The following is a 27,833-nucleotide window of genomic DNA, read 5'->3' on the forward strand; positions in this document are numbered from 1 at the left end:
TTTAAACATCACCAACATATGTATGAAAACAGGAAAATTTAAAATTGTATACTCACCTTTCCGTAATTTTCCTTTCCTGGTGCATCTTCATGGCAGAATACAATGGGTTTTGGCTCCACCCGCACAAGCTGATAGGACTGGGTAACTATAAATCACAAACAGAGATGGCTCATAGCATTCTCAGTAACTCTCACAATTTAGGAGGGAATATGTATGCTGCCATGAAGATGCACGAGGAACGGAAAACTACGGAAAGTTGAGTATCCAATTTTCTGTTTTGGCATCATGGCAGCATACAATGGAAACTAACCTGCCATATGGGAGGGTGCAAGAAATATTTTGTAATGGTCAGGACTCAGTAGCGTAAGTATGCATTTTCCAAACTTTACTGTCATGAGCCGGGTTCACATAATAAAGTGTAATGAAGGTGTCCTAGGAGGACCCTATTGCTGACTTGCAAATAGCCTCAGGAGACACTCTGCACTGCTCTGTCTACAGAGCTGGCACTGCCCTAGATAAATGTGCTCTTAAGTCCTCCACAACAGGAGGGTATTGTGAAGAGTAGGCTTTTTTAATTGTCCTAATTTAGGAGGTGACTGTACGTGTTGATGCTGACTGACCCTGCCTTAAGCCATGCCAGAAACCAATCACAGATTTCAGCTTTCCTGGATGAAAAGGTAGATGCCAAGCAGGTCATCAGAGCTATATTAACATCCAGGGGATGTGGTTCTCTCACTTAACCAAGAAAGATGGTAAATTGACTTCCTAGTAAAAGTGGAAGGAGAAAGATTCCCCATGGATAAAAAGTAGTCTGGGGTTTTAGGGCTATTCGATCAGGGTAGAAAGTTAGGTGAGTCTCCTTGAGTACAAAGCATGCAGCTCTGACACCCTTTTTACAAAGGTTGTAGCAATCAGAAATATGGTCTTCAGGGTTAGATTGCAGAGTGTAACCAATTATGTAGGATAGAAATGAGGCCTTGATAGAGCCAAGGACCATAAGCAAGTCCCACATAGGGAACAATGGTTTCCTGGCAGGTCTATACTTTCATGCAAGCCTTTTAAGAATTGCATCACTTAAGGTTTAACAATTTTTAGGGACACTTTTTTTGTGTGTAGGTTGAGCATTAATTTAATTAGGGGTGGGGTATTCATTTGTAGGCGTGGTCTAGGCCCGTCACGACAACAAATGGCCAGGCAGGCATATACGGAGAATCACTGGCACTAAGGCCACTCAGAGGGTCATGAATGGAGATCATGACTCTGAATGGTGTGTAACCCAAACCATTCTATAGCCTGCCTCCATTTGTTTATGTGCACTATTTGGAAGCATATATTTCCAAGCACCGTTTGGCATGCTCTCTATCCCCTAATAAGGTGGACTCCACTTATGAGTTGGACGAGTGCGTCCTAGGGCAGCAAAACAAACTCTAACATAAAGAGCCTGGCTATCATGTTCCCCATGGCCTTGTGAACTAGGAAGAGGGGACAAATCCCTACAGAGAGGGCAAACTTGAACAATTGTCATCACAAGACGGGGGCTCCATATTGTCCATCTGGGATAGCACTATAGTCAAAGCTCTATACCTATATATGTACACCTAATCATAGGGACTGTGATTCTCCCTACCTGTCATCTAAACCTCCATATACAGCAAGAAATATCGGTATTGCTACGTCTCTCTGGCCCTGATGAAGCCTGATGCGAAATGCGTTGGCTCATTGGGACCCACAATCCGAATATCATCAAAGACTTCTTGCATCAGCATCAGCTTGAAGCATGTATTGCTCCCTATATAGGGATGTATTTCTGTGCTGTTGTTTTTAATATGTTGGTCAATATATGAGGGATGTCTTATGTGTTTTTTTGCACATTCCTCATTGTACACAAACCTTCTTTTAAGATATATCAATAAATGAATTAATTTTAAAGCTGTTAGTTCTCTGGTCTTCCTTCTCCCAACCAGCATTGAAACCCCTACTTTATCTCTAGATTTTTGTGTTCTGCATATATTGGGGCATGGGCTAACCTTTACGGCTGATTTTTTTCAATGGTTTAAACTATGCTAAATATTGGGCATGGCTTAAAAGGGGTGTGAATAAATAGAGTCTGAGATGAAAGAGGAATAGATGGAGAGAGAAAGAGGGATGGAGGGAGAGAGAAGGGAAGAAAGAAGGAAAGAAGGAAGGAGGAAGGAAGAGAGATGGAAAGAAAGAAGGATATAAAGAGGGAAGGAGGGAGAGAGAAGTAAAGAAAGAGGGAGGGGGGAGAGAGAAGGAAAGAAAGAGGGAGGGAGAGAGAAGAAAAGAAAGAGGGAGGGAGAGAGAAGGAAAAAAAGAGGGAGGGAGAGAGAAGGAAAGAAAGAAGGAAAGAAAGAAGGAAAGAAAGAGGGAGGGAGAGAGAATGAAAGAAAGAGGGATAGAAGGAGAGAGAAGGAAAGAAAGAGAGAGGGAGAGAGAAGGAAAGAAAGAATGGAAGAAATAGGGAGGGATGGAGGGAGAAGGAAGGAAAGAAGGAAAGAAAAAGGGAGGGAGAGAGAAGGAAGAAGAGAAAAGGAAGGAGAGAGATAGAAGGAAGGAGAGATAGAGATAAAGAGCAAGCTGCAGACAGAGCGAGATCCTAGTACAGTTCAGGCTGCCATAATAAACATAATAAACTTTGTCCTTGTGTTCTTGCTCTCCTCAATCACTTGCATCTTCTTTCCAAGGCAGCTCCATGCCACAACACAGGCAGTAATAGGGCAGTGAACAGCGCACCCATTGAATGGGAAGCAGTGCAGCCCTCCTCCTGCTACCTCCTCAGCCAGTAGCTGGCTGAAGTTTTCCCGTGACATCCCTCCCTATCCCTCTATCACCCAGCCAACCCAGCTTACTATGTGGGCAGCCCAGCACCGCACGGGTGACAACAGAGTGGTGCGGCTTTATTATGGGAGATCAGACCCCTCTGGCCCAGTCCGCCCCTTTCTGGGACAAAGCATATTTTCTGGAATTTTGCCTGGGGCACAGTCAGACTGGGACATTGGTCTGAATTTCGTGAATGTCCTGGGCAAATCGTGTGAAGTTGTTCTTCTTACTTCTTTTCCACATTATCATTCCAATTGGTTATTACAATAGCTTTATTGACATGTTACAAAGACCTGGACTCTCATGACCACTAGGTTTCTTACTAACAGTTGAATGACTTGACTTCCACATAAATTGCTATCTTCATGAATACTGCACTATAATTTGATAGTGGTTTGCATACTGCCAAAATATTGCTCTCTCTCCCCACACTGTTTACCGCTATGTCCAATGTCTGTTATTGCAATCTCCTAAACTTATATCTACTGTATGTGGTTGTTTGCCAGCTGGCCTGGTATGAGATTAACTAATGTTTAAATGCCAATCTATTTGTGTCTCGCTGTACTGTAGTTGTTGAAAAATATCCTAATAAAAATTTGTTTAAACGAAATGCTAGTTGTCTGCATTTTCTGCTGACCCTATGACTTCAGTTCTTTGAGTCACTGACTCAGAACCAGTAGATAAAGAAAGTCAAAGATTTTTGCCACTGACTAAATCTGGCAATTCACATAAAGATAGTGTTATTTGCGTGGGGCCGGGAAGCCAGTTGCAGCGTCCTTAAGAGTTTGGAGTCATCAGCTCTCAATAGGTTTCCAACTGACAGGTGAAAAAAGTGCCTGTAAAAAAAAAGGAAAAAACTACATGCCCCCCCCCCAGTCCATACCAGGCCCCCTCAGGTCTGCTGGTATAGATTTTGAGAGGAAAAAAAAAAGCGGCGTGGGTCCCTCCCAAAATCAATACCAGACCCTTAACCGGGCATGCAGCCTGGCAGGTCAGGAACGGGGGGGGGGGGGGGGGTTAGCAAGTGTCCCCTACCCCCGAACAATATCAGGTTGTCGGGGTCTGCGGGCAGGAGGCTTATCAGAATTTGGAAGCCCCCTTTTACAAAAGGGCTCCCAGATCCCGGCCTCCGCCTATGTGAAAGGGTATCGAGTACATAGTACCCCTACCCATTCACCAAAAAAGTGTACAAAAGTAATAAACACAAGAGACAGTTTTTTTAAAAATCCTTGATTAAAAAAATAAAAAATAATGTCCTTCGATGTAAATCCACAGTCAATCACGCCGTCTGCCAGACCCGAAAGATAAAAAAATGAAAAACACTCTCGCCTCCTGGGATGCCCGCTCTGCATATGCGTATGCAGAGCGTATGCCCGCTCTGTGCTTTGACATTTCTTATATAGGCAAGGAGCGGGGCCACTAGCTCTGCCCCCCTCTTTTCTGACCTGCCAGGGTGCATGCCCGGATAAGGGTCTGGTATGGATTTTGGGGGGGACCCCACGCGTTTTTTTTTTTTTAATTTTAGCGCGGGATTGCCCTGGAAAATGTAACTGCGAGTAATTTTAAATAGAGTTTGACTTTTTTTTCCTTAGAAATGTCATATTTGCTGTAGCATATTTTATGCATGTTACAGATACACCACTTTACAGGTACATTAAGGGGACCCCCCAGGCCCTATATTTAAAGCGAAGTTCCACCCAAAAGTGGAACTTCTGCTCAGCTGCTCCCCCCCCCCCCACCCTCCAGTGCCACATTTGGCACCTTTTAGGGGGAGGGGGGAACGAGTACCTGTTTTTGACAGGTACCCTTCCCCACTTCCGGGAGACAGCGCCGCAGCGCTGTCCCTTGGAAGTTCGGCCCCCCTCCTTCTTCCTCTGCCACTGGGTCAATTGGAAAGCACAGCGCACTTCGCTCATGTGCCGTAGGGAACCAGCTGTGAAGCCACAAGGCTTCACTGTCGGGTTCCCTTACCTTGAATGGCGGAGGCAGCACCGAGAGCCGGTACGAAAATCAGATTTGGGTGCCGACATTGTGGGCTACCTGGACAGATAAGTTCTAATATATAAAAGTAGGCAGCGACAGTATTTGTAGCTGCTGACTTTTAATTTTTTTCCTATCTTTGAATACATTTTTATTGTTGCACTTTAAGCAATATTAGAATCACTGCTCCTGAAAAAACAATCATTTTTATTTATTTTTTTATTTTTATTGATACATGTCCCCTAGGGCTGTACCCAGACCCCCATTACCCTTTTATAGCCAATTACTTGCATATAAGTCTTCAAAATGGGACCTTTTGATTTTTCCATAGACTTCCATGGGGTTTTCTGTTTGGGTTAGAACATTTCCCCTGTTGGGGAGTTCTGCTATGAACTGAACGGGGGGGGGGGGGGTCGGTGGTTGACCCATCCCTACTTAACTGCTCTGTGCAGCAGGTTTGCACAGAGCAGCCTTTATCCACATCTTATCGGGTTCCCCACCAATGCTCCTTGCCACTCCCTGCTGCCAAGTCTCCACAGAGCAAGCAGCTTGCAGTGGGGTCACCCAAGCAGGCTCATTCCCGAGCCGCCCGCCCGCCATACCCCTCTCTCTCCTAATTGATTCACTGGCTAGGGTTGACAACAGGGGGAGCCAATGGCTCCTGCAGCTGTCTCAACCAAGGAGGTAGAGTCCCCGGGGAGAGCCAAGGCTCTTGTGCACGTCACTGGAGGAAAATCGGGCTCAGACAGGTGTGTAGGGGGGGGGGGGGGGGGGTGGTGGGGACTGCTGCTCACAGAGGATTTTTTACTTTCATGCATAAGTAGAATGCATGAAGTTAAAACATCTTGAGCCTCTAGAACCATTTTAAGATTACAGAACACATCTTCCTATTTTTCATATCTGGAAAGGGGTGGGTGTTCTGTATTCTACATAGCCACTTATCAAACAGACATAACAAAATGCTTGCAGTTGTATATTGACAAAAGAAAAAGGATTAAGTAGGAGAGGTGCATTGTTAGATTTTACATGTATTTTAATCTCACGGTAATCACCAGTTTATAATAAGCAATATCCTATGCTGTAATCTTAGTGAACTAACATTTACATACAAAATACTAAACAGAACAGCTAAAATAAGGTGTATGCAGTAAATCTAGCAGATCCATGTCATAATTGCTTCAGTAAACTGAAAAAAAAAAAGTTTGAATAGAAACAAAAAACACTTGGAAATAAACATTCCACATGCATTGTTATTTTGTGAGCTGAGCCTTTTTGGTCATAAAAAATGATCTACATAAACTTAATGATAGGACACCTTCTCAGAATCCACATCACATTCTCCAAGAATTTCACATATACTATAGCAAGCTTTATCAAAATCCCTCAGTTGACTTTTCATCTTCGCTTCGAACGTTTTTGGAGACATTGCAACTCCCAACTCTCAAAACACAACATGCAGAACCCATACAGGGTCATTAAAACACTGAAATCAAATAAATCCCTTGGACAGGCTTTCTAACGCAAGAAATTCATGGACTTACTGATACGCCCCACCTAGCCTTATACTTTAGCCATTTGAGAGAGGTTGCACACTCATTAAAGTATGTAGATAGGGCATACATTAGTGTGATTCCCAAACCATAGAAGTTTTGAATTACAGACATTTCTTTGATTACTTGTGACCTTAAAATACTTACAAAAATGTTTGTGTTTCAACGCAACTCTTTTCTCGAACACTATATCCACGAAGGACCAACTGGGATTCATCAGACACCAACAAACCTCAGACCAAATACATAGATCAATGAATCTTATTTGGCTGATTTACTCACAATGGGATTCCCCTTTGACCAGACAAGCTATATTATTTTGGTTAGACCTTCACAAAACGTTTGACAGCTTGTCTCGACTATTTGTTCTTGGTGTTGGAATTCATGGGATTTAGCTTTTTCTACGTATATTACAAGCCCTAAAGTATACCACACTCCCACAGCACAAATCTTAAGTAAAGGCTATAAATCCAATCCAATAGATTTACAACAAGGTACGAGACAAGGCTGTTCTCTATCTCCTCTCTTATTTACAGTTGCAATGGGGCCATTGGCTGTTGCTATTCGTGCTAATCCTGATATCAAAGGCATTCATTGTGGACACTAGGAGCACAAATGTGCACTTTTTGCAGATGATATTCTACTGTAAATAACCTCTTCCCACACAACATTACCTAATCTACTGAAACTCCTGACTTCATTTGTGCAGTCATTGTGACTAACAGTAAATAAGAACAAATCCATTCCTTTAAGTATAAATTTACCTGAACCCATGGTATGGTAGCATTGCTTCGACACAACTTTGAATACTCTGAACTACCCACCTATGTTTAGAAAACTAAGGGATGACATAGACATGTGGTCTGGACCAACTCTTTCTTGGTTCAGTAAGAATAATTCAGCTAAAATTATTATTATATAGGATTTATATAGCGCAGACAGTTTACGCAGCACTTTACAACTTGACATAAAAAAATACTTCATTGGAATACTGTATTTTTTTTTTTAAGAAACCTCCCTATTATATAAGCAAGACCTTCTGAAATTTTAGCAAAAAAGTTATTTGCTTTATATGGCAAAAGAAATGCCCTGGGATAAACAAACCAATGGTTTATACCTCTAAAAGTAAGGGACCATTTTGTTTGTTTAGGATTGGGAATCCCCAACCTTGTGCATATCATCAAGTGGCCCAAAAAGCCCAATTAGCACTTACCACATTCTAAGGCTCAATTCCACACTGGGTTGATATGGAAGCTTTGTCATGCTCTATAGCAGGGATATGCAAACTGTGGACCTCCAGCTGTTAGAGGACTACAAGTCCCAAGAGGCATAGCAAGACTCTGACAGCCACACTCATGACACCCAGAGGCAGAGGAATGATGAGACTTGTAGTTTTGCAACAGCTGGAGGGCCACAGTTTGCATATCTCTGCTCTATAGGCTCTATAACAGTCATTGTGTGGATTCCCAGTAGGCTGTGCCCCCCCTTTTTTTTATGTCTTAGGCTTCCCTGTTTGCTAGCTTTATAGGAGAGACACCAGACAAGGAAAAAAAACTCTGTTCACCACACATGCCTTTAACCCCCTATACTAAATAACCCAGAGTTCTGGGACATTCTTCACATCTGTTCCAATGGTGGGAGAACAAGGGCTTGCTATGTATAGGTAACTTCTTATCTGGAGATAAATTGCACTCTTTAACCACTTAAGCCCCGGAAGATTTTACCCCCTTCCTGACCAGGCCCTATTTTGCGATTCGGCACTGCGTGAATTTAACGGACAATTGCGCGGTCGCGCGATGCTGTACCTAAACGAATTTGATGTCCCTTTTTTCCCACAAAGAGAGATTTCTTTTGGTGGTATTTGATCACCTGTGCAATTTTTTGATCATGCGCTATAAACAAAAAAAGAGCGACAATTTTGCAAAAATAACAATATTTTTCACATTTTTTTTTATATGAAATTCCCAAAAAAAAATGTAAAAATCAAAATTTTTTAACATTTTTGGGCAATTTGTTTTCTGCTACATATGTTTGGTAAAAAGTTATTGCGTTTACTAACTAAGGGAAAGATTTTTGTCATTTTTTTTTTTTTTTTTTTAACGAGTAATGGCGGCGATCTGCGATTTTTTTTTGCGGGACTGCGACATTGCGGCGGACAGATCGGACCCTTGACTGACATTATTGACACTTTTGGGGGTACCAGTGACATTACTACAGTAATCAGTGCTATACATATGCACTGTTACTGTAAAAATGACACTGGCAAGGAAGGGGTTAACTTTATTAGAGAAGGAGGGGTTAAGTGTGTCCCTAGGGGCGTGCTTCTAACTGTGCAGGGATGTGGCTTTTCATGTAACAGCAGAGATCTAAGGTCCTACATAGCAGGATCGTATGATCTCTGCTGTTACAGAGGGGAGAATGACAGGCGGCTTTGTTTACATTAGCCGCCTACCTTTCTCCCTCTGTAACTGACGATCACGAGTGAACGGCAGACATCGGGTTCGCCGGTCACTCACGCGGAGGTGTCCGTGAACAAGCGGGGGCGGGAGCACGCCTCCGGCGGCACGTGCTCGCCCCCTATTGGCTCACAGGCGAGTGACGTACCGGTACGCCACTTTGCCTGCACGGGGCTGACCGCCGCAGTATATGTACTTGAAGCGGTCGGCAAGCGGTTAAAATACTACAAAACTACACTGCAACTACCTCCCTCTGAACCGTTTCAACATAATAAGATTACCTCTATTTTGGGGGACGAACTTAAAAAAGCTTTAAAAGATTGACCAGCTCTTATCCCTTTTTGAAAGCTCCTGTATAACGAGTGTAGCGCTGCCCCTGTAGGATCCGCTAAGTGGATTTCCTGAATCCATTTTCCCAGTAATTTTCTCACAGCCAAGCACACAATTCCAGTCACTCTTCAGGCTCATTAATCAGTTTTGGGGTATGCTTTTTTATGGTGCTTTAATAAGAACTTGGATAGGTAGTGGGTAATGGTGGGATACTCCAGTAGCCCATATTAATGATTTGAAGACACTGAACTTTCTCTTGCAGCACTATGAGCCAAGTTCTTGCACAAGTAACCAATGGACTGAGCTTTATAGTAGCCACTTGAGGAGATTAATCTTCCTCTCTGGACATTCCAAACAAAGTCCTTTCACTAAAAATGAAATAGACTGAGCTCTTCAGGACACCAGACACAACATCCCCTTTAAACCCACTGACTCTAGCATAAGAGGGATGGCCACAGCACACAGGTGTTGATTTAATAAAGGCAAATAGGCTGTTCACTTTGCAAAGTGTAGTTGCATCCTGTAAGTGCAGTTGCTCCAGAGCTTAGTAAATGATGTAAAGCTTCACTTTGCAAAGAATGTAAAATCACATGCAAGGAAAATTAAAAAAAAAAAAACTGAATTTTTATTTGCGAATATGTGGATGATGGAAGTCAGCAGAGCTTCTGCTCATTTACTAAGCTCTGGAGAAACTGCTCTTGAAGAGTGCAACTGCACTTTGCTAAGTGCACAGTCTATTAACCTTTAGTAAATCAATCCCACAGTCTCTAGGATCTCTCTCACCAGTCTGTACTCACAAATGTCCTTGGAACAATGGGTTGTCTCCTTCCAATATCCCTGAGAAATTTTAACCCCGTGGTACCAGACTAGATCCTCAGATGACAGTCAGCTTCAGCAACTCTCAGCACTCTAGCTAGCCACACTGAGGCCTCAACCACCCACAGGCACATGGCAGAAAGGCCTGGGGGGGCTAGTAGCCCCCCTAGGCTGTGATCTCTTCCTCAGGGAAAAAGACCCAGCTGCTCTCAGTCTCAGAGTATTTATTTAGACTTCCAGTCACTATCTGGGCACCTCTCCCCAGGGATTGGCCAGGACAGTATAAAAATTCAGCTGCTGATTAGACTTTTCCTGCCCACAAACTTCCAGAATATTTCTGGACCAACCAGGAGGAAGCAGTCAATCCTGCAGCTACCAAAACATAGAATAGGCCAGAACAGTCAAATACGTCCACACTGATTAAAGTGAGCCAGAACTAAATTTGCCTAACAACCAAATGCAGCTCAACTAGGTACAGTGAGCCACAAATATATTTACCTTATCTTAGCACCTATCTAGGAGAGTGCTACATTAGAAACCCAGTGAAAGGCCGTATTTTTAACAGAATTGAACTGATCCGGATCGTAAGCTTTCCTACAAGGAACACTGGGAAAGAGACCTCAGTATGCTTTGGAAGCTACCAGAGTGGTAAGAAAGAATCAATAATCTTTCTAAAATTTTTATCAATACAGCTCTGGTAGAATCCAATTTCAAAACACCATTGATTATGGTATATGGTCCCATCTAGGATTGCTAGGGTGAACCCGTAGGCCTCCTTCTGATGTTTCAGACACTGGCCAGGAACACACACTGGTACATATTTGGTGACTCAATAACAGGTGTGAACTCTATGGATCCCTCTCTTTCAAAAACTGGATAAAAGTTTCCCTAAAAAGACAAATTGCTTGATATCCTATATGACCCTAGAAGCCAGGACGGTCATAGCCCGTTGTTGGAACCAGTTGATGGTAAATTTTCACTATGTCAAAAAAAATTAACCTTGATTATGATTAAAGCATGACATCACCCAAAAGGGGAAGTTCCACTCTTCCTCCTCTTCCCCCCTCCTCTTTCAGTTTTGGAACTTACATTTTTTTTTGGTTGGGGGGGGGGGGGTGGGTACCAGTTTTTGAAGTTTTCCATTTTAGCTCTGGCTGTATATTTAGGGTCATTGTCCCATTGAACCTCCACCCCAGTCTCAAGTCTTTTGCAGACTCTAACAGGTTTTCTTTCAGGATTGCCCTGTATTTGGCTCCATTCATCTTCCCATCAACTCTGATCAGTTTCCCTGCCCTTGCTGAAGAAAAGCATCCCCACAACATGATGCTGCCACCACCATGTTTCACAGTGGGGATGGTGTGTTCAGAGTGATGTGCAGTGTTAGTTTTCCGCTACACAGAGAGTTTTGCTTTTAGGCCAAAAAGTTCAATTTTGGTCTCATCTGAACAGAGCACCTTGTTCCACATGTTTTCTGTGTCCCCCACATAGCTTCCCGCAAACTGCAAACTGGACTTCTTATGGCTTTCTTTTAACACTGGCTTTCTTCTTGCCACTCTTCCATAAAGGTCAGATTTGTGGAGTGCATGACTAATAAATGTCCCGTGAACAAATTCTCCCTCCTGAGCTGTGGATCTCTGCAGCTCCTCCAGAGTTATCATGGGCCTCTTGGCTGCTTCTCTGATTAATGCTCTCCTTGCTCGGCCTGTTAGTTTAGGTGTGCGGCCATGTCTTGGTAGGTTTGCAGTTGTGCCATAATCATTCCGTTTCCGAATGATGGATTGAATAGTGCTCCATGAGATGTTCAAAGCTTTGGATATTGTTTATAACCTAACCCTGCTTTTATCTTCTCCACAACTTTATCCCTGACCTGTCTGGGGTGTTCCTTGGTCTTCATGATGCTGTTTGTTCATTAATGTACTATAAGACCCCTTTCACACGGGCGGTGCGCCTGACAGACTCAGTTTTTCTCAGCGGGGATTGATCCGCCGATCCCCGCTGAGCAGGCAGATGACAGCTCCGTCTCCGCTTACTTTGCAGAGATGGAGCTGTCAGTGCCCCGCTCTCCTCTATGGGAGATCAGATGAAAACAGACCGCCTGTCTATTTTCATCCAATCTTATCTGATCCTCCAGATGGATGGAAAATAGGCTTTCACGGACAGGATCAGATCGGATAGCGGCGGGTGTCAGTGGAGATGTCACCGTTGACATCCGCTGCTCAATAGGGGTGCATGGAGCATCCGATTAGGTCCACCTAAAAAACTGACAGGCGGACCGGATTATGAAGCCCATGTGAAAGGGCCCTTAGTGAAGATGCCAGGGCCTGCACCCAAAGTTGATTAAAGAGTCGGTTCAAGGTGCCGACATTGCTGAATCCCTGGACAGGTAAGTGTCCTTATATTAAAAGTCAGCAGCTGCAGTATTTTTAGAATTTTGTGAAAGGGGCATAAAAAAATCTCTGAGGGCTTCACAGAACAGCTGTATTTATGCTGAGATTAAATTACACACAGGTGGACTCTATTTACTAACTAGAGGCACTTTTCCACTGCAAGTACCGGCTCAGCTCTACTGGGCCCTGCTTGGCCCTGCTTGGCCCTGTTTGCTTTTCCACTGCTGGTACCACATGGTACGGTGTTGGAACGGTTCGGTACGGTACGGTATGGTTTGCTTTTCCTCTAAAGTAGTACTAAAGTTAAGTGGGTGGGATAACAACGGGTGGGTGGGATTCTCTGACCAATCAGTGGCTAGTAGTGACTGCATGCAAAGGATTGTGGGATATGGTACCGGTTATGGTACCTCTTGGAACCACAATCGAGGTGGTACTGTTATTGAGAGCCGTACCGTTCGGTTCCATGCAGTGGAAAAGCACCGCCGTACCGTACCGTACCGTACCGAACTGTTCCTACACTATACCATGCGGTACCAGCAGTGGAAAAGCACAAAAGCGAGCCGAACCGTTCGGTTCCATGCAGTGGAAAAGCGCCATAGGTGAGTTCTGAAGACAATTGGTTCCAATAAATTTTAGTTAGGAGTATCAGAGTAAAGGGGGCTGAAACAAATGCACGCCACACTTTTCAGATATTTATTTGTAAAAAAATGTTAAAAAACATTTATCATTTTCCTTCCACTTCACAATTATGTGCCACTTTGTGTTGGTCTATCACATAAAATCCCAATAAAATACATTTACGTTTTTTGCTGTAACATGACAAAATGTGGAAAAATTTCAAGGGGTCTAAATATTTTTTCAAGGCACTGTAAAAGGTCTGGGAATTCCTAACTAAAGCTGGCCATACATTATGCAATCTTCTTGTACAATTTTACTTTAGATTTACCAAAACCATATAATGTGAGGTCAAACCTAAACACTTTCAATTTGTATGCAATCTGGCAGGCCCTTGTACTACATAGTTGAAGGTAAATCTAAAGGAAATTGAATAAGACAATTGTATAATGTATGGCCAGCCTTAGGCAGCTTGTTTATATATGGCATTCTACTACTAATTATACTTTTGCACCAGGAAGAGATACTCCTTTTAATGGTTATAGCATGATGATGACTTTGTATCTATTTGCCACGTAGCATGGATACCTTTTTGGAGGTATTTTCTGACAGTATGATGTGTATACAGTACACCTATTTGTTGTTACCATACCACCAGGGATGTATTACCACATGGGCACGCTGGGCAGTTGCCTGAGGACCCCACTTGCCCGGGGGGTCCCACCTGCCCAGCGACCAAGCCCCAGCCAAGCATTAGTCTGACTCCCGTGTGCATCCCACCGCCGAACTTAGCAGTTGGCAAGCGCCTGTCGGCCCTGCGCTGCTGTCAGCCCACTTGGGCCATGGAGGGGGAGGTCACAACTGCAGGAATGCCTGTCCGCCTCCACGAAAACAGGAACACACAGAACAGTGGAGTCTGACTCCCATCCCTGTGTGTGTGTTCACTGGACCCAGCCGCCGAACGGAAGCTGCCATTAGCCTGGCACTGCTGTACCAATAAATATACAAGCCATATCGATAATTTGCATTTTTATTCTTGTGGGTGATTGTGTAGGCAGGGCCCCAGTGCACTGCATTGCCTGGGGGCCTATATTGCTCTTAAAGCGGAGTTCCGGCCACAAAATCGACATAATCGATTTTGTGGCCATCCACTTGCTTTTCGGCACCTGAAAAGGAAATGGATAGTTACGTTTTTTTTTTTACTTACCTTGTTATTGTAGAAAAATAAAAATATACTCACCTTTCTTCCACTTCCTCCCTCGGTGCCGTCACTTCCGGTTTGCAATGATTCCTGGGAGCTGAACGTCATCGCTCCCAGGAATCAATGCGTCTGCACCGGCCCCACTCGTCACTTCTGGTGCGATGCCGCATTCCCTGCTAAACAGCTTCTGGGCATGCCCAGAAGCTGTGGAGGAATGTGGCGCCGCACCGGAAGTGACGAGAGGGGCCGGTGCAGGCGCATTCTGGGAGAAGAAGACACGGAAGAGGACGCAGAAGAGGATCGCGCTGGCTTCAGCTGCCCACATCCGAGTTGGCAATGCTGGAGAAGAAATTTTAAAGGTGAGTATTTCTTCTTGCAGGTAAGTGCATCCCGGTGTTCTAAAATTTTGTCGGACCCGTGAAAAAATCGGACCTCGTCACTTCCGGTGACAGAGCGTCACAAAACAGTTGATAGGAGTGGTCCGTGCGCATGCGCAGAAGACATTTTTCGAGGTTTGGCAAAATTATAACAGAGAACGGACAGCTGATTGTGAGAAGGCGGGGCTGAGGTGCGACGGGACGGAGGTGCGGCCGTGTAATATATGCAGGACTTAAGCGATTCCCTGTTTTATTATCTTTAGTAATTATCGTATTATTTATCCTTCGGATTTCATGACATTTAGTATTTCTATAATGCAAAATAAGAAATAGTAAATGTAATGAAATCCTAAGGATAAATAATACGATAATTAGTAAAGATAATAAAACAGGGAGTCGCTAAAGTCCTGCATTTATTACACGGCCACGCCTCCATCCCGCCTCCTCTATTCAGCTCTGCAGATGACGCGGCGGTGTCTTCCGTCCAACCTCAGCCCCGCCTCCTCTCATTCAACTGGTCGCTCTGTGTTATAAGTTTACCAAACCAAGATAATGTCTGGTGCGCATGCGCACTTGAGACTCCTATAACCGGAAGTGACGAGGTCCGATTTTTTCACGGGTCCGACAAAATTTTACAACACCGGGACAGTACAGAGGCTATCCATTGTGGAATGTACAAGCCCTGACTGTCCCGGGGGTATTTTTAGTGAAAAAAAATTTTCATGGCTGGAACTCTGCTTTAAGATGGCACTGCATGCCACCATTTGTGTATTTTCAAAATTAAATTAACAGATTAAAATTAAAAAAAATATTAATTTAAAAAAAAAATTTAACAGATTAAAATTAAAAAAATATTTGTTTTGTAGTAACATGCCCATTCATTACATTACATTACATGCGTCGATACATTATGGTGCCATTCATTTTCAGTAGCACTCCAACATACTAATGCAACACATGGCAATGCACCGAAATGCATTGCAAAAAAATAAAAAATTGTGACGTTGAATTTTGGAATGATTTGGTGTGTAAGAAGCCCATTTATTCAACAGGCTTTTTTTTTTTTTCTTTTTTAAGATTTCATATTTTCTAGGATAAAACTATCATAACATACAATAATCCATCTTTGTGAATTGATCTTTTAGAACAGTTACTTAGTTCTCTCCCTACAAAGATAACCGAGTATTGCTTCTCAAGGGACCGTGTGTATGCTTACATCTTTTCACAAGGCTCTTTACTCCTAAATTCTCTGCAAAGGTCTTGTACGTAGCTGGAGGCTGACACTTTCCCCCCAGTCCCTTGACTCTATGTATGTGTCTTACAGCCGCACCCACCCAGCACGCAGTAGTTCTCATTCACTTCTTCCCCGTGGCTGGCTGAGTACAGAGCTTTGTCTAGGGGACAGAAAGGTGAGTACTGGCACCCACACTTACCAATCATTATACAATTTCACTGCTAACACATCTGTACAGGATTGCGTTCATTAATTATGATTGTGAGCTCTGAGAGTCTTCTATGTTATGTCGTATCAATGTTGTGTCATGCAAAACGCAGCTAAAAAAATGCGCAAAAGCTCAATCAAAAGGTTTTTTAATGATTTGTTTTTTCTTTTTTAAGTTCTTTTATTCCGATTTGTTGTGTAGATGAGGGCTGTAGCTGCATGTAGTGCTGGATAGGGATGTGTCCAGAAGTTGGTACAAGTTTTACACTTTGGATGCCAGCTGCAGTAAGTTGATGTACAATGATGCTGTGTAGATCAGTGTTGTGCACTTTTCATACACACTGTAGTAAGTATATGTACAATGAAATACTATTGGATGCAAGCTATACATGTAAACATACAATACTATACAGATCAGTGTTTGTAAACATTGTATACAAGCATCAGTAAATACAGCATATGTATAATTATACTGCATAGGTCGGCGTAGTACACTTGGCTGCAATAAATATATGTACAGTGATAATATGTAGATAGATCAGTGTTGTAAACCTTGGATAGACGCTGCCGTAGGTTTATATACAGCAATTTACTAACTAGACATGTGTTGTTCACTTTGGATACAAGCTGTAGTGATTTTATGCACAATAATATATACAGCTTCCATTTTTATTATTATTATTTATTAGTTTTTTTTATTATTATTTTTGCCAGAAGTTAACCAACCACTTAGCCCCGGTTCACACTAGGGCGACCTGTGAGGCGACCTGGTCGCCTCACAGGTCGCCGCAGGTCGCCTCCCATAGGAAAGCTGTGGACCCGTTCTAATAGGAGCGACACAAGTCGCTCCGACCTAGAAAAAGGGTCCGGAGCTTCTTTGGGGCGACCAGGAGGCGACCGCCATAGACTTCAATGTTATGAAGTCCGTGGCGGCCGCTCCGAGGTCGCGGCGCGCTGCTCGCACCGCGATCTCGGAGGTCGCCCCTGAAAGTAGCGTCGCTCCTATGTGAACCGGCGCTAAACCACTTTACCACCGGAGGATTTTGCTGTCTTACGTCTGGGCTACTTTTTGCGATTCGGCACTGTGCGACTTTAACTGACAATTGCGCGGTCATGCAACGCCGTACCCAAACGAAATTTATGTCCTTTTTTTCCCACAAACAGAGCTTTCTTTTGGTGATATTTGATCACCTGTGCAATTTTTACTTTTTGCGCTATAAACAAAAAAAGAGCGACAATTTTGAAAAAATAACTATTTTTCACATTTTTTTTATATGAAATTCCCCCCCCCAAAAAAAATGTAAAAATCTAATTTTGTTTTATAATTTTAGGCCAGTTTGTTTTCTGCTACATATTTTCGGTAAAAAAAAAAAATCGCAATAAGCGTATTTTGATTGGTTTGCGCAAAAGTTATTTGGGACAGTCGGATCACAGGTCGCCTCAAACTAAGGGAAACTCATGTTTTTTTTGTTTTTTTTTTAACGAGTAATGGCGGCGATCTGCGATTTTTTTTGCGGGACTGCGATATTGCGGAGAACAGATCGGACCCTTGACTGACATTTTTGACACTTTTGGGGGTACCAGTGACATTACTGCAGTAATCAGTGCTATAAATATGCACTGTTACTGTAAAAATGACACTGGCAGGGAAGGGGTTGATTTTTATTGGTGATCAAGGGGTTAATGTATGCCTGGTGCTTACTGACGTGTGTGGGGGAGGGGACTATGTGACACAAGGACAGATCGCAGGTTCAGCTACGCTGAACCCTGCAATCTGACCCTGCCTGTCACTTAGGTGATCCGCCCGCTTTGTTTACACAAGCAGGCGGATCTCCACACTCGATTCCCCGATGATCGGGGAAGAGCAGCAGCGATCACCGCCGCTCCTCCCCTGGCCCAACTCCCGCTGTGACTGAATACAGCGGGAGCGAGCCTCTGGCGGCGCACGCGCACGCACCGCTGAGGTAGGGGAATGTCTGGCGGCGTAGGTCTACGTCACCAGGCGTTATCGAGCCACTTTGCCGCAGTAGAGCTCTAGTGAGCAGCGGCAAAGTGGAAGCCTATTTCTGACACATGTTGTTTACAAGTTAAAGTCAGTATTTTTTGCTTGAAAATTACTTAGAACCCCCCCAAACATTATATAGTGTGTGTGTTTTTTAGTAAAGACTCTGGAGCAAAAAATTGCGGTCGTTGCAATATTTTATGTCACACGGTATTTTCGCCATGGTGTTTACTGAATTTAAAAAAAAAAAAAACTAAGCAGTAAAGTTAGCCCGATTTTTATTTTTTATTTTTTTGTATATTGTGAAAGATGATGTTACGCCGAGTAAATAAATACCTAAAATCTTATGGCTTAAAATTGCGCACACTCATGAAATGGAGACGGTACTTAAAAATCTCCACAGGCGACGCTTTAAAAAATGTTAATGGTTACCAGTTTAGAGTTAGACCCCTTTCACACATACGGTCCGTTCAGTTCAGTCACGTCAAAATGTATCAGTTTTCCATCCGTTTTTCATCCGTTTACATCCGTTTTTCGTCTGATCCGTTTGACGGATGAAAAATAGGGCATTCATCCGTTCCAAAAAACGGACATTGACGGAAGCGGATGAAAACGGATGTTAACGGATGATCATCCGTTTTTACATAAAGATGCATTGATGTCCGTTTTTCATCCAGGCGCGACTTATGTATGCGTTTTCTTTGGTGCACGCAGGGATGGGGGCACATATATATATATATATATATATATATATATATATATATATATATATATATATATATATATATATATATATATATATATATATATATATATATATATATATATTTTTTTTTTTTTTTTTCTTTTTTACACTGTCCCTTTTTAATAAAAAAAATATGATCACTTTTATTGCTGTCACAAGGAATGTAAACATTCCTTGTGACAGTAATAGGCAGTGACAGGTACTCTTTATGGAGGGATCTGGGGTCTAAAAGACCTCAAACCCCTCCACTGCACTTAAAAGTATTCAAATCGCCAAAATCTGCATTTTTGAATACTTTGAATTCAAGCCGTTGGCTGCTGAGTAAACCAGAAATGACCTTTGCTTCTCGGTTACTACATCAGAGATCCGATGGAAGCGGATTCCGGCAGGGGCATAACTACAGGGGTTGCAGGGGTTGCAATCGCTACCGGGCCCCATGCTCCAGGGGGCCCGGTAGCAAACCAGTGGGTGAACTTCTAGGATCTCAAAGGTCACACTTGCGACCGGGCCCTGGCATTTCACCACTGTGGGGAGGCCCCAAGATTGCAGGAAGGGGGCCCACTGCAGAACTTGTGAAAGGATCCTGATGCGGGACCATAATAAAAGGCCATGCAATGAGAGTAAAGAGCCCCAGGATTAGTGGGAAGAGCCCTGGGCTTGAAGGGAAGGGCCCCGGCCAGGGGTCTGGGGGGCCCTTCATGGTTTCTTGCATCGGGGCCCTGAAGGTTCTAGTTACGCCTCCTGGATTCCGGCTTTGTTCGGGACTCTGGCCAGCTGGTGAGCATGCTGGCTGGTCACTCGGGTCTATGTTGGCTGGTCACTCGAGTCTATGTTGGCTGGTCACTCGAGTCTATGTTGGCTGGTTGCTCGGTCTATGCTGGCTGGTCGTTCGGGTCTCCAGGTTGGACGGGAGAACTGGGCAGAGTGGCGGGAGGCAGTGGGAGGGGGGAGGGGCGCGTCCCCTACTGCTCCTTGTGATAGCGGCTGAGCAGCTGCTTAGTCACATCGGTTGTTATCACCTGAAAGCTGACCTTCCGCTCTAAAAAAAACAGTACAGGGTTAAAGCCTCAAAATGACGTACAGGTACGTTGTTTTGTGGGAAGTAGTTAAAGTGGTCGTAAAGGTGCAAGGTTTTTTTTACCTTCATGCATTCTATGCATGAAGGTAAAAAACCTTCTGTGTTCAGCAGCCCCCCAGCCTCCCTAATACTTGAGACCCATCTTGATACAGCAATGTTCACGAGAGCCTTGCCTCTCTGGGGACTCGCACTCCTGATTGGCTCCCGCTGCTGCTAAAAGCCAATCGGGAGGCAGGGCTGAGCCGCGACTCCATGTGTGAATGGACATACAGAGCCGTGGGACCTATAGGTAAGCCTTATCAAAGGATTACCTTTAGGTACTGTAAATATCTCCTAAACGTGCACCGTTTAATATTTACCTTACATGCAGCCAGTGACATCACTGGCGCATGCGCTCTGAAGGAATGGCTGCCCATGCCGTCCCTTCAGAGCCCTGCGTCATGAACAGGGGCTCCTGCGCGCATGCTCTGGCCAATCAGATGGGTGAACGTCTAGGCCGTGTCAGCGGTGACCAGGCGTCGCTGTGGGGGCTTTGTTCTAAGGTAAGTATGCGATGCACACTAGTTTATTATGCCTTTTTGTCTTTCAGGTTTTTATTGTATTTTTTTTTTACTTTTTTTGGAGGTTTACGACCTCTTTAAGAGCCCATTCACACTAGCACGACTTGTGAGGCGACTTGTGTAGCCCCAGGTCGCTTGACATAACAAAAGCAATGTTAATCAATCAGTGCCGTCTTAATTGGCACTACTGAAGTCGCTCCGACTTCAGAAAAGGGTCCTGTACTACTTTGAGGCGACCTGTGATCCGACTGTCCCATATACTTCAATGGGAGTCGCCTCCTTAGCTTAATTGAAGCGACTTGTTATCAGACTTTCCAGGAAGAAGAAAGAGATTAGCCAGGCATTCCCCACAGACAAAGTCGCCTGTCTCTTCAAAGTAGTGCACAAGTCTCTTCCAAGTCTCTTCCAAGTCTCTTCCAAGTCTCTTCCAAGTCTCTTCCAAGTCTCTTCAAGTCACGGGGCGACTTTCTGGTCGTGGTAGTGTGAACCAGCTCTAAAAGAATCAATAGGTAGAGGAGAACACTCTTCAAATGGATGTGGGTCATAAATCAATAAAGCCCAACTCCAGCTAAAACTTAGTTTGTGACCTTAAAATCAGGTTTTTATGCTCTTTATGCTCCGCTCACTCTAAATAATTATAATCCGTCTACTCAAAGATGGACGGGGCCAATATGCTGGGCTCTGCTCCTTTGTTCCGTGCATAAACATAACATCTGCGGTGTGTATACATTGCTGGCCTGGGAGGAAGGTGGAAGGGGCGGGACCAATTGTAACTACTGTATGTGCACCCACAGCAGTGTATAATTCAAGTTTATTATTCATCGGTGTGAATGCACATTCAGTGGATACAACTGGTCCCGCCCCCTGCCACCTTCCTACCCGGTCAGCGCCTGTTTGTCAATGAATGGGACAAAGGGGCATGGCCCCACATATCGCCCCCCCACCCCAACATCAATGCTTAATTTTGACAGCTCCACTCACTGTCATTGCGGCTGCCCCTGACTTGCCCACCAATCATTGCCACTGGATGCTGAAAAAAAAAAAACGGTAACGGGGGCAGCCTGATTTACGGGCCGGGACAAGTTAAATTACCTGGGACAGGCTCCTATTTGCCGGGATTGTCCCGGCAAAAACGGGACAGTTGGCAGGTATGAAATATTGGAAAGCCCTGAATAATTCAGTAGTCCCCCTTTTACAAAGCGACTTATCTCTTTTCAGGCTGTCCACAGAAATTTGATAAGCCTCTAAGAATGAGAAGCACACAGGTCCTACGAAGGAGAAGCACACAAGTCCTACTTCCATCAAAGTAACTTTCTCCTGACCTAGTGATTTTCTGGGAGGAGAGTGTAATGGTTCATGCTTCATAACTATTTGGTATCCTGCTTAATAGTGGGGGTGATGTTTGTTTCCTTGGACTTTTCTCTGATCATCATTTTACAACATGTGAAAAGTTTGCATTCGCTGTTGTATCTCCTTCAGCTACCTAACACCTATATTGTAGAACTAAGCAAGTGTTGGTAACTTTGTGTCATTGCTTACACAAGATGTTTAATTTATGCCATTTTTTTATTGTACACCTTGAGCTAAATAAAAACTTCTAAAAATGTAATTAAAAAAAAATAAATAAAGGTGGGGGCAGGGCAAGTTTTCGGGCTATAGTGCAGTAGGAAGGGGCAAGGCCAGTGATGGGGCAATAGTGCAGTAGGAAGGGGCAAGGCCAGTGATAGGGCAATAGTGCAGTAGGAAGGGGCAAGGCCAGTGATTGGGCAATATTGCAGTAGGAAGGGGCAAGGCCAGTGATAGGGCAATAGTGCAGTAGGAAGGGGCAAGGCCAGTGATAGGGCAATATTGCAGTAGGAAGGGGCAGGGCCAGTGATTGGGCAATAGTGCAGTAGGAAGGGGCAGGGCCAGTGATTGGGCAATAGTGCAGTAGGAAGGGGAAAGGCCAGTGATAGGGCAATAGTGCAGTAGGAAGGGGCAAGGACAGTGATCAGGCAATAGTGCAGTAGGAAGGGGCAGGGCCAGTGATTGGGCAATAGTGCAGTAGGAAGGGGCAAGGCCAGTGATAGGGCAATAGTGCAGTAGGAAGGGGCAAGGACAGTGATCAGGCAATAGTATAGTAGGAAGCGGCAGGGTCAGTGATGGGGCAATAGTAAGGGGCAAGGCCAGTGATGGGACAATAGTAAGGTAGGAAGAGGCAGGGCCAGTGATGGAACAATAGTACTATAGGAAGAAGCAGATCCAGTGATGGACGTAGTAGTAAGGTAGGAAAGGGCAGTGCCAGTGATGGGGCAGTAGTAACTTAGAAAGGGGCAGGGCCAGTGATGGGGCAATAGTAAGATAGGAACTGAAAGGACCAGTGAACAGGAAGCTGGTAAGTACTGGCACTCAAGTTTTTAGCGATGGAGGGGTGCTATATTTGATGCGAGGTGCACCATTCATTCACTTTTGATGTGCCTTGCAAAATACAGTATTAATGAAACATTCTTGCCATGGGTTTGCTTTCAGCTCTGAGTTAGAGCTGGTTCTAGTTACAGCATTGGCTAGCAGGTCTCTCTGCTGCTTGGCAAACTTGTTAGGTTCATCAGGCACATACAGCAGGGAAACCCACTTTGTTGCCTGCACACCGCCACTTACAATGGGGTTGATTTTCATTTTGTTTATTTAACACCAGCTTTGCAGCTTTTCTCACATCATAGTCACATCAGCTTTAGTGAAGGGAAAGGATTATGACCATAAGTGGACAAGTAATGCAATACCTGGCAGCGGGCCATTGTACAATCTGCTCTGCTTTGCATCTGGTATGGCTAACATAATTCTTTTTTTTTTTTTTTTTTTACATTTTATTTTCCATACAAACTGTTTTATATACTGTATATATCATTGTTGATTATATCAGGATGTATAATAATTAAAATAAAAAAATTAAAGTAGTCTAGCTAATTATCACAGCTCACAGCCAATGGATAGTTACATTTTCCAAAATATGAACAATTGTGTGGCAGAGATGTGGCAATATTCAGTTATATTCTTGATTGTGCAATAAAGTCCATTTGGATGTTTTTTTAAATGGCCACAGTGCAGTTTCAGGGGAATAAAGCTATGACCATTTCTTTGAGAACAAAAACACTGTTATCAGAATGCCTGATTTGGGCTTTTGTTTATCTACTTCTCCTTCCCAAAATGTCAAGGCTGGGCAGGTCAGAGCCTTGAAGGTATTTGATTGATCTTCATTTTTGAACCATATAGTTCATTGTATTTAGACAGGAGTTCTTTTAAAAGGAAAAGCGTACTTTCAGATAACCTGCCTGGCTCCCCCTCCTAGTGTAAAGCATCTTCACCCGGCCACATGCCTATATTTAAAGCTGCGGCCTGCCACAGCATTTCCATCCTGCAGCCAGGATCTTCCCTGCTGCTGTCCTCCCCGGTAGAGTGGGTCCTGGTAAGCCTCTATGGGTCATTTCCTGAGTGTCTCCAACCTCAACTGCAAAGGCAATGCTTGAAAGATTAGGTCACCGATGTTGCCACCTCATCCCTTCCCCAGGTTCACACTGAGGCCATTTTGAAATTTGTGCAAGTTCAGCTGAACTCACGTGATTTCAAGCCGGAATTTCAGTCCGACTTCGGGGGGCGATTTCACAAACATCTGTGCGGTTCCTGCACAGATGTCTATGGAAATGCCCCCCCCAAATTGCCAAAATTAGAACAGAAACTACTTTTAGCAATCGGAGTGGCGCCACAAAGTCAACGTTGCACCGTTTCAGGCGGTACCATTGCCGGTAGTTGGCTCAGCTTTGACATGCAATTTGACATGATGTCAAGATGTGAACGTGGGCTTAAACCAGGACACACATTAATTACACAGGTTCTGTGGCTGATTACGGTGGTAATCAAAATCACTTAGTGCCTTATGTGCCTTATATTAGCCTCAGAACATCTGTAATTAATGTGTGTCCTGGTTTAAAGGGATGAGGCGGCAACCCTACTGAAAAGCCATTTGTAAACCGATTGTCTACAAAAAAAAAAGAATTTGTTTGGCCTAGCCTCTGAAGCTTCCAGAAGGCATGAGTGACCTTACCACGCTCTCCTGAAGAACTGGGAGTTCATAATCCCATGATAATGCACTCCAACTCTGCGCAAGAATGTATTATTGTGGGATTGTGAGCAGTAAGGCACAGTGATGTCCAACATGCCTCCCGGAAATGTTGAAGGCCGGGGCATAGGTAAAACATAGGTAAGAAATGTTTTTTCCAGGTGATCTGTTTAAAGCCATATGTATTGGGATGACAGGGGAAGGGGGCTTGCATAAAAAAAAAAACAGACCTTCCATTTTGGGTTTAATATACCGTAATTGTTGCAGATTTATGTGTATAATCCATGTGTTCGTGTGAAGTAGGATTCTACAAATGACACAAAAGGCCTGAGATAACCCCATTGTGCATGTGACCCAGGTTACAGCATGCTACTACAGTTGTTGACCTTTATAATACACTTCTGATCTGGTTTCTTTATATTGGACGTCTGCTGATTTTTGGGGCCCTTTTTAGTATATTTTTCTTTAATGAAAAGCACTCTATGAATGGAGAAGGTGAACCTTTCACCCATCTACCCATCCTCCATTCATAGAGTGCTTTCCATTCATAGAAATCATAGTACAGCCTTTATGAATAGCAGAGGGGGGCAGAAAGGACAGGCATGGTTTGGCATTCTTAACTGTGTCTGACAGGTCCAGCGGCTTGTATTAACCCCTGATTAATCCCTTGATTACCATTTTGGTAATATAGGCGAGGGATAACGAAGGGCAGAAGATTTCAACTAAGGCCGGCCATAGATGGAGCAGGAAAGAGAATTGCTTGATTCACCTATCAGCACAGACAGTGTTAATGGGGGAATCCCTTCCATGGAGCCGCTAGCAATAATCGCATGTAAAATCAGACAGACTGGTTGTACCCAAGTTGATTGATCGATCAACTTGGTTACATTTAGCCTGCCCATACATGGCTAGAATCTTGGCCGGGCCCTGTTGAACCTGGCTGAGATTCAAACCATCTATGGCCAGTTTAGGAGTAGCCACCAGCACAAGGGACACTGCTCATTCAATGAAAGTGTGCTGATTTTTAAAAGGAAAACCAATACATTTAGGTTTAAATGAGTGTCAGGCAGAGACCAAAAGCTGCAGGCAATAGTCACTGAAATGCCTTGAGCTTTACATGGGAATGTGAATATGTCGATCTAAAGCTACCCATACCACCCATTTCTGACTCAGCCCCGGTTCACACTTGTGCGTGTGCGGGGTTCGCATGTAATGTCGGAGCGCACTGCTCCGACATTACATGCGATCGGCTGTGCGGTGCGAGTTTAGCCATACAGTTTGTATGGCTAAATTCGCACCGCAGCCACACCAAACACGCACAGGGACCCTTTTTGGAAGCCGCATCAGGATCGGATCGCACAGCGGTTCACACTTGTGCGATCCGATCCTGTGCGAACTGCACGATCGCACTGCGATATGCGATCAAACTGGGGGTGTCGTTAAGATTACATTGACTCCCCCAGTGTATCGCATATGGCAGTGTGAACTGCCGGGGGTGCGTGTGCGATGCGGGAACAGGCTGCGGATTCGCAGCCTTCCCGCACTCGCATAAGTGTGAACCCGGGCTCAGTCACCAATCACTATGGGGTGCCAGGCTTGAGGGAAGTGTTGCGTGTTCCTGCACATCTGGTAGTTAGTACCATGCAGCCATTGCTGGAGTACATGCATGTAGACAGGAAGTGTATACAGGATTTCAGCAGCACCAAAATGCAACCCCCCCCCCCCCCCCCCACATTTTGGACAGGGCTTATAGCTAATATCTATAAAATACCTAAACTTCAATACATGTATTACTTAATAAAGTATACAAATTCAGGATGATTTTTAAAATGGTAGTATCCTGCTTTTTGACACTTTTACCTACAGGTAAGCCTATAATAAGGCTTACCTGTAGGTACAATTAATATCTCCTAAACCGGCACGGTTTAGGAGATATTTGCAGTGCATGCAGCCGCTCACGCGAGCGGCGCATGCTCTCTGAAGGTTCGTGGGGACCTTCAGTTTTGCTTGCCGGGAGCTTGCCGGAAAATCGCAGAAGTGACGTCATCGCGGCTCCGGCCAATCACAGCGCCGGAGCCGCCGAACCCGGAAGAGACGCCGAGGGATCATGGCAGCGCCCTCAGCGATGTCTGGGGGTCCGTGTCGGAGTAAGTAATACCTAATGAGCTAGTATGTGATGCATACTAGCTCATTATGCCTTTGTCTTGCAGGTTTTTTTTTTTTTTTTTGTTTTGGTGTACAACCGCTTTAAGGTATATCTGTTAATAGCTGTTTTATCTTATTATACAGGATGTATATAGCGCCCCAACAAGCGCAGCTCTTTACAAAATAAAGGGAGACAGTACAGTTAAAATAGTTAAAATAAAATGGGGATCAGAGGGCCCTGCTTGTTAGAGCTTACAATGTAAAATATACTTTACATCCTTTACATTCCATATTTAGTCATTGCTATCTATATACTGTTTTGCTCTGGATATACTTAGACTGAGGATTGCATAGCTGAGTTTTATTTAATCCCTGCAGAAGGCTAAATTAGTTTACTGCAGCTGTCACATCAACAATGGTTTCTAAAAACTGCAATAATAAGTTTATCAAACAAAACGCATCAATTTTTAGAACACTCCACAGTAAGAAATTAGAAAAAAAAAAAACACATTTAAAAATCTAAATTTTAAAAATGAAAGTCATTAGAACAAACACAATGTTTTTTTTTTTTTCTAACAATATGCAGTAAGAAATGTAACTTAACGATCTGCATTTACAATGTAAACTTCTGAACTTATTCAAATGGTTTCCTGTTTGGGGTTTGGTGGGGAATGCCTGCTGGGCTAAAACACTGCTATGTTTATCTATCACAGCTTGTCTAGCAGCAGAGGTTTGCTGGTGATTAGTGCATTCTTCGGATGGTTAACAATTAGGCCTATTTATAACAATTTAAATGCTATTTACTGGTAGACCGTATCAATGAAATTGGTGGGTAGTTGTAAGTGGCTCCTGATTCAACGAGTTCTCCAAAATAACGTCCATCCAGAATACAGGACTGTGCGGCGCTCCATGTTGACATTAGCTGGTTCAGAACAGATTTGGAAAACATCCTGAAAAATAGCAAGATTTACTTGTACTTACAATAGTAGGAAAATTGTAATGTGGAAAATGATCTGTAAATTGATAATAAGGTGAATTAGCAAAGTTAACAAACTGATAGGAACAAAAGGAAGTATAATTTCAATAAAGGTAATCAAATAGTTTAGGGGCTCATTCACACCAGCGACCCACCTTGAACGTATGGCCACTGGTGTGTGCAGTAAAACCCAGTGCCAATTCTCCCTGCAGGGCTACTGTGTTCACACAATTACTGCTA

General features: G+C 43.8%; 1 protein-coding gene across 1 annotated transcript in view; it reads left to right on the forward strand.

Moving 5' to 3' along the window:
• Positions 1-15,861: 15,861 nt before the first annotated feature.
• The window catches only part of MYADM (myeloid associated differentiation marker), a 53,806-nt gene continuing 41,834 nt past the window's right edge, over positions 15,862-27,833 (forward strand). The window contains exon 1 of the mRNA XM_082273506.1: positions 15,862-15,962. The gene's annotated coding sequence lies outside the window, so the exon portion shown is untranslated. The remainder of the gene's footprint in view (positions 15,963-27,833) is intronic.

The sequence above is a fragment of the Pelophylax lessonae genome, assembly GCF_965119305.1.
Source record: "Pelophylax lessonae genome assembly, chromosome: 12".
NCBI lineage: Eukaryota > Metazoa > Chordata > Amphibia > Anura > Ranidae > Pelophylax > Pelophylax lessonae.